We start from the raw sequence: 13,250 nt of genomic DNA, 5'->3' as shown, positions 1-13,250 counted from the left end.
ATGATTGTGGTTCTTCACAAATTCAGAATTCTTATAACCCAAAACAGGAAATGTATATCTACGATTCCCGGTTTGATAGAACAAGCTCTGTTTCATGAGATGATGAATTCGATCTTTCAATTGAGCATGGTTATTAAACACATTTATTTTAAAACCAGTTGTTGGCATGACACGGGATATGTTCTTTTCATATATTTTATGATGGTATTATACTAACTCCCTAACGGGAGGATTTATGCCTGATATTCATATGATGAAGGCATAATCTTTCAATCAGTTTAATTGAGGTCTGGAGCTGGCATGTCAGTAACTGCTAGTAGTTGTTGTTATTTATGTATTATTGTCATTTTGTTTATTTTCTTTAGTTACCTCTTCTGACATCGGACTCGGACTTCTCTTGAACTGAGTTTTACTGTGCGTATTGTTATGCGTTTATTTTTCTAAATTGACCAGAGGTAAAGGGGGAGGGTTGAGATCTCAAAATACATGTTTAACCCTTCCGCATTTTTGCGCCTGTCCCAAGTCAGGAGCCTCTGTCCTTTGTTAGTCTTGAATGATTTTTAATTTAAGTTTCTTGCATTTAATTCGGAGTTTAATATGCCGTCCATTATCACTGAACTAGTAAAAATATTTATTTAGTGGCCAGCTGAAGGACGCCTTCGGGTGCGGGAGTTTCTCGCTGCATTGAAGACCAATTGGTGGCCTTCTGCTTTTATCTGTTCTATGGTCGGGTTGTTGTCTTTTTGACACATTCCCCATTTCCATTCTCAATTTCATTAATAGTAGTGTAAAGCGTACAAATATCAAATGTGTTAATGTTGCTGTAAAATTGCAGATATTGTGATCTAATTTAGCAGTAGATCTTTAGAATTTTAGAGAATCCACATCTGAATGACACCAATGGTCGGATATAACTCATCACAATATTTTTGAAGTTTTGTATCCAGTATAATGACAATAGATTTTCTTTGTTTTCTTTAATGTTAAGGGCATACGATACAGTTTTGATCCCGTATTTACATTTTGATAAAAATTTACATATAGACTATTTTTTACCAGATTAAATCAAATATGTAATAAAAAATATACCTTCATGTGCTACTTTTTAAGTAAAATGATGTCGAAATATTATATTAGCTCAAAATTCGGAATTCCCATTCGAAAGAAAGACATAACTTTTTTGTTTTAAAAGATAAACACAAATTGTTTTTTGTTAAATAATTTGTAATTTCTGTATTGTATAAGTATCCTCATATTTAGCACATGTTCATGAATGTAGAAAAAAATATCATTTTTTGCTGTATATTGATCAAATTTTAAAAAATTGCACTATTTACGTTTTCATGAAAATTGGCACACATAATCTTCTTACATTATCAAACCAAATGGCATTTTAAAACAGGGGGGTTCATGAACTCGTTTTCAAGTTAATAAAGTTTGAAGGATAAAAATCAGTCGAAAACTGAATCTTGTCCCGATATAAGTCATAGTAACCTCCCCTGTATCTGTATCGTATGCCCTTAATACCGAGAGAAAAAAGGACAGATTTGTGATTTTGTAAAATTTCACCCTTTGCAAATAACGTTTTGCTGTTAATTGCAAGGTCTATTGTGGGTCATTCAAAATAGTGGTTTTTACATATGATGACATTATTATTGGAGGCTTTGTCTGCTGGAACAACGGCATATTTGTCCTGAAAATAGGATAAAGCATCCACAATCTTCGAAATCTTGAATGTGTTAGAAACCCTTGTGCTCATAAGACATCTAATACATACAAAACAGAATTAATATCAATAACGGAAGTATTTTGGGCCTCTTGAAATATTAAATATAGTTTAGATAATGAAATTAAGTAAAATTTAGATCGGATATGGCGAAATCCTCAATGTCTTTGAACATACGATAACAGACTATCAATTGTCTACAGCACGTGGTGTATAATTTCTGTGATTATGACTTCTATTTCGTCGAGAAGAAGTGAGAAGAAATTTGTCATTGCATCTATAGGAAATGACTTTTCTCAACTCTCTAATCCAAAAGTTTTCTCTTTGTAACCGATATAGTGTGCTCAATATGAAGTCATTTGTTGAATGATACATTTTCTCTATAATGCTTCTTTCAAACAATCGATTTGTCAGGCTGATTAAAATGTTTCTAGAGAAATTTGTTGTTATTACGATCATAAAAATCTAAAATATCTGAAAGCCTTATAGAACAGGGTCGAATATTAACAACGGTGTCTGAATTTTCATAGTTCAACTAAGAATCAGAAGACTTCACATGTGTCGTTTTCATTACATCTTTTAAGATGATTCTTGGAACACCTGATAGAATCGGCGTTGTAGTGTAATTGACAAATTCCGATCGACATCTTTTTATGTTGGACGACGTGTCATTCGGTATTGTATTATTTAGGCTACTTGTATTCATGCTGTTAATAGGCTACCGGACTGGTTGAATCCTTGGGGACAGCACTGCAAATTTAGAATATGTATTTTCATTTTTCCGTAATTTACTGTTAGGAAAACTTATTCTTTATTACTGTTTATTGAAAGAAGATACAGTCTAAGATTCAAGTTTATCACTCACCAATCACTCACCAACTACTTCGTACATTTTACGGACGACACCACGAGTTGGATTGTTTATGGACTAACCGTTTCACAGATGAAATCGGATTTGTTCCTTATGTCGTAATTATAATACCCTTCCCTTTTCACGAATGTGACCTACCGAATTAGACTATTTACCGGATTTTTAATAACTTAAGCAACACGACATGTGGATTAGGATCTGTTTACCTTTCCGGAGCACCTGAGATCACCCCCGTGTTGCTTAGTCTTTAGTTTTCTATGTCGTGTCTTCTGTACTATTTTTTGTCTGTTTGTCTTTTTATTTTTAGCCATGGCGTTGTCAGTTTATTTTCAATCTATGAGTTTGACTGTCCCTCTGGTATCTTTCGTCCCACTTCTCTGACAAAACCTTCGTGTTTAAATTAAAATCCAAAGAACTTTTTAATAGTTTTTCAAAATGTAGTTAATATCATACTTTTTGGAAAAAAATTATAATAAAAGGAGTCAACGTGCTTTTTTGCACTCTCCAGATTGTGTAAAATTGTCAGATTTTGTATAGATTATGCGGAAAACAACATTTTGTGTAATAAACAGAAAACTGCACCAAGAATAGTAAGATACAATAAGGGACGTTAGCTCTAGTAATATGCAACATGAAAAAGTGAAATACAACACATTCCATAAAAGAGTTAATTTATCTTAGTTATCATCCTTTATATCTGAGTTATCTAGCTAACCTTATGTGACAAAAAAATAATGATGAATTAGTTAAAAACAGCAGTTAAGATAATTACACATATAATTTTCTATATCAACATGAAAATTCTTACAAATAAATTACATACAACTCTCGAAATCTGCACGTTTCATTAAAGTTCTAGACCGATTGTTATCTGATCTTTCAAAATCTAAGATGGAGGAAGACACCCCAGCCGCCTTAAACATGCCCCTGTTCCATAATCTTAAAGGTCTTGTCTTTGAGAGTTGTGCGGGTTCTAAAAAAATGAAATTTTTGTCAACGTACAGAATGCTCCTTTCAATATCGGATCTGGCTTCCAAATAAAAAAGACAAACTGATGTTAGCAATAGTTCTGACAAGACAATATTATTTCAACTAAACTAGTTTTTCATTATCAGCCATTACTGGTGTAAATGTTAGGATTCCACGTGCATTTATGATAGAAGAGGGACGAAAGATACCAGAGGGATAGTTAAACTCATAAATCGAAAATAAACTGACAACGCCATGGCTAAAAATGAAAAAGACAAACAGACAAACAATAGTACACATGAAACAACATAGAAAACTAAATAATAAGCAACATGAACCCCATCAAAAACTAGGGGTGATCTCAGGTGCTCTGGAAGGGTAAGCAGACTCTACTCCACATGTGGCACCCGTCGTGTTGCTCATGTTACATCAAATCCGGTAAATAGTCTAATTCGGTAGGTCACATTCATGAAAGGGAAGGGGATTGTAGTTACGACGTAAGGAACATATCCGATATCATCTGTGAAACGGTTATTCAATAACGACCAACCACGAAAGTTCACAATTGGAAAGCTGAAATCAACTCTTTTGTTTTAAAGTGTTGTTTTCAACCGATACTTATTGTCAATATAGAAATAAGGAATACAGAAGCGTTTTATTTTACCCTTAATGTTATTTCTACCACACAGTACGTGTGCTCGTGGACTTTTATCAGAGATGTTTAGTAACCTATATAGCTGATATATTTGGTAATGACTGTATCGTTAGGTGACGATCGTATCTGTACGACTACCGGATGTATGCAGAAAATTGACTAAATGAATTTGAAAATTACAACATATTAATGTGTGAAAATTGAATTCCTCACATTAAATGGAGACATAAAGTTTTAGAATGAATAGCAATCTGATGATAAATTGCAATTACAGCAATAATTGATGTAAGTGAAATGTTACCAATGTTATTACTGAACCATATTTACAAAATGTCTCGTTTATGGCTATACATTAAATAATTGTGAAAAATAAATTTTGTAGAAGAAGATGTTTATCACAGTAACGGCCATGACAGTTACATGAGAAAAGTATGCTCTTTTGAAACAATTCATGCGTTAAGTTAGAATATGGGAACATAAAAAGATAGTATAACGAGTAAAAACAACCCTGTCGTGGTTAAATGTATGGAGTATCAAGGTGATTTATACCAATCTTCCAATTATCTTCCAATACTTTTGATACTTGCTAAACTTAAAAGTCACTTGATGGTGCACTGGCGGATGCCTTAGGTGATCGGATTCGAGAAGAAAAATTTGGTAGAAAGGTAAGTGCCGCTTTAACAGAGATACAAACAAAAACAAAAAACGAGACCAGCAAGCATACATGAACTGTTCCGTTATAGATTTTCAGATATATAGTTATTCTATTCATTATAATGGGGAGTATCAATCTACATTTATAACTAGACTGAACACTGATCAACATAACATTTTGTTTTCGACAGCATTATGGTAGAGACAATATATTTTGGTCAATTATTGCTAAATAACAATATTCCCGTTTACCTCAACCAATTTCTCCATGTCTATGCTAAAAATGTGACATGAATGACTAAACTGAAACTATAAGAATATTCTGTCAGTTGAAAATTAGTATGTTTCATTGTCCCCATTTCATATTGCAATATTCAAACAGCTTTTTCTCAAGAATGAGACACACCAGCAAGCTATCCTAAATGTCATTTTCGAAGGATGACCGCTGGAGCTTTTCTACGTACTACCCATACCAAAGGCATTATGAAGGCATCATTCCATGAAAAAGGGTCTCGAGTTAATCAACAACTCCAAGACATCTTTTTACCTCAATGGACGGTGAACAAATATCATTTTCTATGTATCAGATTATTCTTGTATTGTCCGGCTTGCCTTCTTTTATTTAACATTTTTAACATTCTTCCAACACCAAAAGCACGGGTGTCATTCGGTTTATCGAGAGAAATGATCGTGAAAGAATATCTAACGGCGGTCAAGTATTGAGAGACGATCGTGAAAGCTCTGGTAACGGATCGTTAAAGCCATTTAATGTAAATTCTAGTTCAGAATCTTTGAAAAAATCGCTTAATTTTCAAAACGCGGAACAAATCCGAACAAAAAATGATGTCTGTCAAAATGGTTTAACTTCCTCAACATAACTGTGAAATAAGATAAAGAAAACACAAAAGGCGCAATGCATGTCTATGAAATTAATTACAAATAACACGCTTTTTGTACCAATAATGGTCATAGTTCAGTTTATCATGATATATTGGAAACTTAATCTTTGGTGTATCTGATAGTATAGTAAAATTAAAGTATGTTCTTCCCTTAAAAGCATTAATTTGTATATGAAAACCTTGAATTTGTTGAATTTCCATCAAACTTGATCGTGAAAGATCAGGCAACGCATTATTTTAATCGTGAAAGATAATGCGTGACCAGAGTTAATACTAGTAGTCAGAAATCAGTATTTCTTTTATCATTTGATAAACCTGCAACTGGTTGAAGCCTGTATCTATTTTGATAAGGATGACCATTAAAGCTATTATTTTTTCTATTCAACACTTAACATCGAAAATTAAAAAAAAAGAACAAATACGTGTCTAAATAAGTGTGAAAGATTCAGCTCTGAGAATCGATAAAGTGCAATATAGGCAGACCGACACTATTTAGCCAATAATATGGATATCTAACGTTTAAACCAAAATGATATCCAGCAAACAAAAAATTACAGCAAAACAGCATCTTTCATGAGTAATTTGAGATTGAACGATAACCAACCTTTTGTACAACAGTACTTTCTTTGGTTCTTGATATACAACGCAGATGTGGATTGCTTTGACTATATACTACATACTATAAAATACCAGAGCGCAAATCCTGTAATGTCTCGTCTACTTTACTTATCATAGTATATTTGTTGAACGTCTATAATATCAAGGGTTTTATTATAAGTGTCAAATGCGCTTAAGATTGTCAATGGTTCATAAAAAGAGTTCAAGGTCAGATGAACCATGCCATACAGATCTCTACAAATATCCCGTACACCAAATAAATGTGTTCCGATCCTTACAGTGCCTTAGAAACTGACAAATGTAAAAGTTATGCTTGGACAATTAATTCGGAACATAATGTCAAAAGTATATGAACCCTGACCGACAGCCAGACATAGACATCTTACTATCATTCAATATATCAAATACAATTGACGTCATCATGGTCATATATGAAACATGCAGACAAACATGTACATGAAATACCTTGGCGCTATATAGCATACAGGTATATATCCAAAAGGCTACACAACATAAAACGAACATTGCCGAATGATGCATGATAATGAGCTCTATGTTATTTGAAACCTTGCAGAAGTCGAAAATGTACAACTTACTATCATAACAGACAGTTATCCTAAAGATTAACGAATCCGCGATACGGACTTGACCACAAAACTGAATCTTCAGGTAGCAATACATGGGACAAAAACTTAAAATTGACACTCATAATTTTTAAACACCCTCTTTCCCCTCCTGTCTAACAAATAAAGCTTTCTATGTGTGTTATGCATGTATATATTTATAGAAAGAAAATCTTCCATAGATTTGATTTCTAATGGTCATAATGGTAAAATATAATCCCTTTTGGGTATAACCATGGCAACAATCTGCATTTCTTAGATACAAAATATAGCAAAAAGGGGGTTGAACATGTCACAAAAGTCTCCAAAATTTGGTCTAAAGAAAAATTTCAATCAATTACAGTGATATTTTTCCTGAATCCATAGGTTTATATCTATCAAGTGGTCCAAAAAAAAATCATATGCATTTCTACTCGTTTTTCCATAAAATTGAATTTGAAATGCTTAAACCTATTGAGGATGTTGACCTATCTAGCTTTTCTCAATACCAATAACAAACATTAATTATTATATAGTTGAAGAAAAATTTGAACGTCTTCGTAGCATCAGATCCTTCACGATCCTTTTCACGATCTTCAAAAATGCGGTACGTGATCTTTCACGATCCGAAAAATAATTTTTTTTGTAAATAGTTCTTTATTTACCAAGTTTCAGATTATGTTTATACCAAATAACTATGAGAACCGTTTGATTAATTCAAATAGAATGCCCTTATTTGGATAAAAGTAGTTTTTCTAGTCGAATTTGTGAAAAAAATCATGTTTGTTTACATTTTTTAAGTCATTAAAATGTCGAGAAGCAATCTGCCTTTTGTTGTTTTGTAATAACTATGTACTTTTAAAACTGGATATTCTCACATACTGATCATAATGTTGAACCATTTTGACAGACAATTTTATTTTGTCGTAAATTTGACTGTGTAATTAATTAAATTAGAATATTGATTGACCTTTCACATGTCTTCTCGATTAAATGTCTTTCACGATCCGTTACCAGAACTTTCACGATCGTCTCTCAATACTTGACCGCCGTTAGATATTCTTTCACGATCATTTCTCTCGATAAACCGAATGACACCCGTGAAATGTATATGGAAGTGGTTTGCTGTCTTTCTGTGGTAAAGCTCACACTAGAGATTTTATGCATGTGAAACATGTAAAATATAATGTCTCCAAAGTAAGTTGGTTTTATAAAGATCATTTTTAAACAAAGGCAAATATGCTGTAAAAAAAAAGTAATAACCGACTAAAAACTCATTAAAATACCAGACTGATAATTTGCATTTTATCTTGCATTTCGTCTACACAATACTCATGTAGGGTAGACATCATAATTAGGGTGTCCATGCACAAGCGTTTGTACTTTTGATAACTAGCATTGTTCATAAGTGGGCTATATTAACCTAGATAACTGAAACACATCACTAATAGGAAAATACCAAATGTTGTTTACCTGTTACATCATGTACATGAAACAGTATTTAAGCTGGGATCTTCATTTGTACTGAACAGTTGATCAAAGAAGGTGAATGTGTTATATTTCGTCTTTCTTTCATCCATGTTGTGTAACGGTAAGTATTTTCTTCTTTTTTTAATTTTTTCAAATTATTCAAATAAGTGAGATAATTCCAAAAGAGTAACTTAGGAAGAACATTCGTGTATAAAAATAAAGAGAACGACAGCATATTTTTTTATGTATTAAACCCTAAACTTAAATTATTAATCCAATATATAAGATTGAAAGAAAATATATTGTGTATTCCTCCTAGGCTCATTGCTATTTAAACGACTGCAATATGTTTGTGATCGTATAATTATATGACGTCGTCTTTGTCTGCGTCGTCGTCGTCTCCAGAAAGCATCAAGATTCTAGATAATAACTTGAGGATAAGTGTCTTGATCTTTATGAAATTTAACTTTTAGGTTGGGATTGAATTTATGGGTTATTGTTTTTTTTGCTGAGGAATTAGGGACCGAAAAATGCATTTTTGTCGCAAAAGCGAGACGAAACGATCTGTGTCGGCGTCAGCGGTGTTAACATCTCGGTTCATTCTGTTATTTAAGTTATTCAGTCATCAATGACTTTGTCTATCCTTCATGGAATTTTATGAAATTTGGACAGAAGCTTGTCTATGGACAACATATAGCATGTATAGCATCCAGAATAAAATTTAGAAAAATCTGTGTTTTCATTTTTCGGTATTTAACTGATAAATGGACTTTGTTGTTATCACAGGTTCAAAGAATTTTAGAGTCAAGGATTACATTTTTTTTATACGCCAACAATTTTGACAAACGTTCGTACTTGTAGAATTCTTGGTAACGTTTGCAGATGCTTTTTATGATTAGGAGATAATGTTTGAAGAAAAATTTTGAAAATATATTTTTTTTTCATTTTGCTGTATTTGTCTGATATGTGGACTTAGTTTTGTTCATAAATTTATTGCTCATGGTAAATTTGTAAACCGTCTTGGATTGTTCTGAAATTTACCAGGTTTAATCCACCATTTTCTACAGAAATTCCTGTACCAATTCAGGAATTTGACAGTTGTTTTTTCATTCGTTTCATGTGAGCTTATGATGTTGTCATTTGATAAGGGACTTTCCTTTTTTGAATTTTCCAAGGAGTTCAGTATTTTTGTAATTTTACATTTGTCACAGACGCTAAATCTTCAAGACACAAAATAACATTTAAAGATTTTTTTTTAATTCTGTGTTTTACTTAAGAATGATTGTTATATTTTTCTGTCTTTGAGAAAACAACATCAAAAATGTGGTGCAAACTGAATTGCCGTAGCGTGTTATTTTAAAGTGTGCACAACATTTTTTTTGTTATTTCGTTTTGAATAGACAAAAAATATGACAGTCATTTCTATAATTTCTAAATTCCATTTCAAACCGGAGTAAACCATGAAAAACGTTTATGACGTCAGGGTCACATGACAAAATTATGTATTTGAGCTGATAAAAATAAAAACGTCAGCCAATCAGAAGAAGCGTTACTTCCAAAATAAATTTATTTATAAATGGACCCAACATTAAAATCAACATTAAACTTGAACACTGAAATCAGTGATCGCAGACGAAGCACAGGGTTCAGCGGAAGCCCTTACGAATTTGCGTTCTTGTTTTTAGACAATAGCTTATATATAGGAGTATGGATCTCCATAAACATGTACTACAAAGTTCTATACCTCAAAAGGAAGCTTGGATGGCACTTTTCGGGTTATGGTTCAAACCGTTTAGAATAATGAACAATAAGTTCATTTGTCCTTCTGTTTTGTTTCTTTCGTGTGCCATAATCAGTCTTTTGTGTTTACGATGCGTGCATATGACGTACTTAATTGTCTTTATTTAAAACCTAGTATCTTTGACAACTTTTACCCGTTTTTGAATAAAATTCCAAAGATGAAACACAAAGAAAGCCTAACGATGATGCATCCGTTAAAATGTTTAATTGCATATATGAATATGTTTTAAATTAGGATAGACATTAAGGTGGATTAGCGGAGGGCGTGTGTCTTAATTCAAATGTATAAAACATTTTAATATTTTGTCAATCTGTAGTTATTGATATACTTTAAAAAAAAATATATATAAGTAAAACGTATGGGTTTTCCGGATTTTTTCATTCTACAGGTTTTTGCAAAATTGTCAGATTTTGTATATATTATGGTGAACAATTATGAAGTTGAAATCATCCCTCCGTTACGTCGTGACTACAATCCCCTTTCTTTTTCACGAGTGGACCTGCCGAATGAGACTATTTACCGGATTTTGAATAACATGAGCAAAACAAAGGATGCCACATGTCGAGTAGGATTTGATTACACTTCTGGAACACCTGAGATCACTCCCAGTTTTTGATGGGGTTTGTGCTGCTCATTCTTCAGTTGTCTATGTTGTTTCTTGTGTCTTTTTGTCTGTCTGTCTGTTTGTTTGTTTGTTTGTTTGTTTGACTTTTTCAATTTTAGCTATGACGTTGTCAGTTTGTTTTCGATTCGTGTGTTTGACTATTCCTTTGGTATCTTTCGCCCCTCTTTTATGCGTGGAAAAATTTTGTGCAATAAAAAGAAAACTTCCCAAAAGAATTTTAAGCTTTATTTTCTGTGGTCACAAAAGGTATAATTTCGTCCATGTGAAGATTGTATCAGAAAGACAACCGGATGTATGTAATATAATGACTATACAAATATGTAAATAACATCATATTAACTTGTGGCAATCAGATGTATTAAATGGAGACATGAAATTTTAATAGAAGATCTAAGTTGCAATTGGTTTCGTATAGGTATGAGAAACAATAGGTACAGCCTTAAAAATAGGGAGGTATATCGAGTGAACTTATTTTTTTATGAAGGATATTGTTCAAGTTGAAAGCATCTATAGCATTCGTGTGCGAAAGAAAGTTATAGAAAGAATCTATTTTTCCTTTTCGAAGGTTCCAATGCAAACCGTTTTGAAGGATCTGTGACTTGGGATATCCGCGATTATAACTGTAAACTTGTATTATCTATAGGGAGCTTCTAAAGGTGGTTTCCAAGCATGAGTTGTATAGTCAGTGCATGAAGTTTTTAAAGGGGTTATGAATTGAGCTTAGTGCGAATGTGGTAAATATCTAAATGCTTTGTATAGATGGTAGCAGGTTATTGATAGAACCATCATGGAGAGTATGTGATGTACAAAGAGGAACGAAAGATACCAGAGGGATAGCCAAACTCAGAAAACAAACTGACAACTCCATGGCTAAAAATAAAACAAACAAACAATAGCACAGAAGACAAAACACAGAAAACCAAAGACTTCGCAACACGAACCCCCCCCCCCCAAAAAAAAAACCCAACAAAAAACAAAAAAAACTGGGGGTGATCTCAGGTGCTCCGGAAGGGTACGCAGATCCTGCACCACATGTTACAATGGTGAAACCCATGACTGTGTATACGTCGAGGATCAAAGTTTAAACGGGCATCTCATTAACTCATGTATGACTAGATATAATATCTTTACCATCTGAATGTTCTTATCTATATTCTGGTTGACAGGGTTCCCGACAAAAATAAATCCGAGTTTGGCTAAGAGATGTACCTATCAAAGAATTTTGCTTTTAAAACCCTTTGAACAACTCTATAAAATATGGGACCATATGGTCCATGTCTGCCTTGAATTAACATGTCCTCATTATTCAGGGGCAGTTAAAAAGTTTTGTTCATCCTTCTGGTTTGCCCGTATTTGAAAATTCTCTATTGTTACGGTATTAAATAAAATTTAGAATGGAAATTGGGAACATGTTTTAAAAAACAACAACCCGACCATAAAGCAAATAACAGCCGAACTTCACCAATGTAGCGAGAAAATTCTGCCCCCGGAGGTGGTCCTTAGCTAGTCCCTAAATAAAAATGTATACTCGTTTAGTAAAAATGGAAGTCATATTAAACTCCAAAACAATTATATCAACTTACATAAAAAACATTCAAAAATTACCAAGGCAAGAGGCTCCTGACTTGGGACAGGCGCAAAAAAGCAGCGGGATTAAACATGTTTTGTGAGATTTTTGTTTTGTTCTAATCCTGAATTTCATGAAATACTTTGGACGTTAAGCAAGCAAAAAAAACAACAAAAAAACACAGTAATTATGGACTAGGAGAGTTAGGAAGGTTTGTTTTTCAATAAATAACACAGAATGTTAAAAAAATCATCTTCAACTTAATTTTACAAATACGTTATCTTTTTTATTAGTAAATTCCGTCGTCTTTGTTCAACATTTGAATTACCATACCTAGACATACATAATACAAATTAAAGTAGTTGTCTCTACTATTATTTAGTGGTATATCAAAATATATGGGTTTTTTCAAAGACAAGTACCTGTGCTTGTTTTATTGTTCTCTGATAAATCCGGTTTTACAATAATTGAAAAAAAGGATTGCTGTATTGGTAATGATATCAAAAGGCGGATCCATAAATGGTTATCATTTTAATAGTTATTAATAAATGGTTAGATTATTATTTGTGTACAGATCACATGACAAAATAAACGACATCTTCAAACAAATATAAAAAAGAAGATGTGGTATGATTGCCAATGAGACAACTCTCCACAAGAGACCAAAATGACACAGAAATTAACAATTATAGGTAACCGTTCGGTCTTCAACAATGAGCAAAGCCCATACCGCATAGTCAGCTGTAAAAGGCTCCGAAATGAAAATGGAAAACAATTCAAACGAGAAAACTAA

Source organism: Mytilus edulis, chromosome 5, assembly GCF_963676685.1.
Source record: "Mytilus edulis chromosome 5, xbMytEdul2.2, whole genome shotgun sequence".
NCBI lineage: Eukaryota > Metazoa > Mollusca > Bivalvia > Mytilida > Mytilidae > Mytilus > Mytilus edulis.
The sequence above is the reverse complement of the archived record's forward strand: the minus strand, read 5'-3'. Positions refer to the sequence as shown.